The 1,585-nt window shown below is 45.0% G+C and overlaps 1 pseudogene; it reads left to right on the forward strand.

Moving 5' to 3' along the window:
* The first annotated feature begins 285 nt into the window (after positions 1-285).
* Positions 286-1,315, forward strand: LOC119807463 (annotated as a pseudogene).
* The last annotated feature ends 270 nt before the right edge of the window (positions 1,316-1,585 follow it).

Consider the following 1,585-nt stretch of genomic DNA (forward strand, 5'->3'; position numbering starts at 1 on the left):
CCAGATGAAGGTTCTATGGTGGTATACAAGATATTCATCTGAGTGATAAACCTTTTAAGTAGCTGGATACAAAATTAACTCACACAAATCTGTACCCCTTCCATATATAAATGACAAATGGACTGAGAAAGAAATCAAGGAAACACCACCTTTCACAATAACCTCTAATAATATAAAATATCTTGGGGATAGCTCTAAGCAAGTGAATGACTTGTATGGTAAAATTTCAAGAAAGAAAGAAAACTGAAAAGATATTAGAAGATGGAAAGAGAGACTTGGGTGAAGATGGTGGCAGCAGGGGTGGTGAACTGCATCATGGGGGTTTCCTGTGGCCAACCAGAAAGCAGTGAGAAGCCCAATGCTGAGGACATGACAACCAAAGACTGCTACTTTGACTGCTATGCCCACTTTGGCATCCATGAGGAGATGCTGAAGGATGAGCATCCTTACATACCTTACATACCGCTACTCCATCTTTCACAATCGACCTCTTCACGGACAGGGTGGTGCCAGACGTGGGTTCAGGCACTGACAGGAATCCTCTGCATGTTTGAGGCCAAGACAGGAGCCCGCAAGGTCATTGGGATCGAATGTTCAAGCATCTCTGATTATGCTGTGAAGACTGTCAAAGCCAACAAGTTAGCCCACGTCATCATCAAAGGCAAGGTGAGGAGGCGGAGCTGCCTGTGGAGAAAATGGGCATCATCATCAGAGAGTGGATGGGCTACTGTTCTTCTACGAGTCCATGCTCAACAGCGTGCTGCATGCCCATGACAAGTGGTTGGCATCCGATGGTCTCATCTTCCCACCCTTTACATGACAGCCATTGAGGACCGACAGTACAAAGACTACAAGATCCACTGCTGGGAGAAATATATGGTTTCCATATGTCCTGCATCAAAGACATGGCCATCAAGAAGCCCTTGGTGGATGTGGTGGACCCAAAGCAGCTGGTCACTAATGCCTACCTCATAAAGGAGATGGACATTTATACAGTCAAGGTAGAGGACCTGACCTTCACCTTCCCTTCTGCCTACAAAGTGAAGCAGAAGGATTTCCTACATGCGTTGGTGGCCTACTTCAACATCGAATTCACCCAATGCCACAAGAGGACGGGCTTTTCTATCAGTCCTGAGTCCCCATATACACACTGGAAGCAGACTGTGTTCTACATGGAGGAATACCTAACAGGAAAGACTGGCAAGGAGATTTTTGACACCTTTGGCATCAAGCCCAAGGCCAAAAACAGTCACGACTTGGACTTCACTATTGACCTGGACAGCTATGTGAGCTCTACTGTTCCACCGACTACTGAATGCACTGAGGTGGTGCCAGGCTGGCCCTTCCGCAGAAGGGGGCTCAGGGGCTGAGCTTGGGAGATGGAAGAGTACATCATGACTGTATTTTGCATAACTTAAGTTTTTATATGGTTGCGTTTATGCCAATAAATCCTCAGCTGACAAAAAAGAAGATGAAAAGAGCTTTCATACTATGAGCTAGAAGAATTAATATAACAAAAATGGCCATCCTACTAAGAGCAATCTACAAATTCATTGCAACGCAAATTAAAATTCCAAAACAATTC

This window comes from Arvicola amphibius, chromosome 2 (assembly GCF_903992535.2).
Source record: "Arvicola amphibius chromosome 2, mArvAmp1.2, whole genome shotgun sequence".
NCBI lineage: Eukaryota > Metazoa > Chordata > Mammalia > Rodentia > Cricetidae > Arvicola > Arvicola amphibius.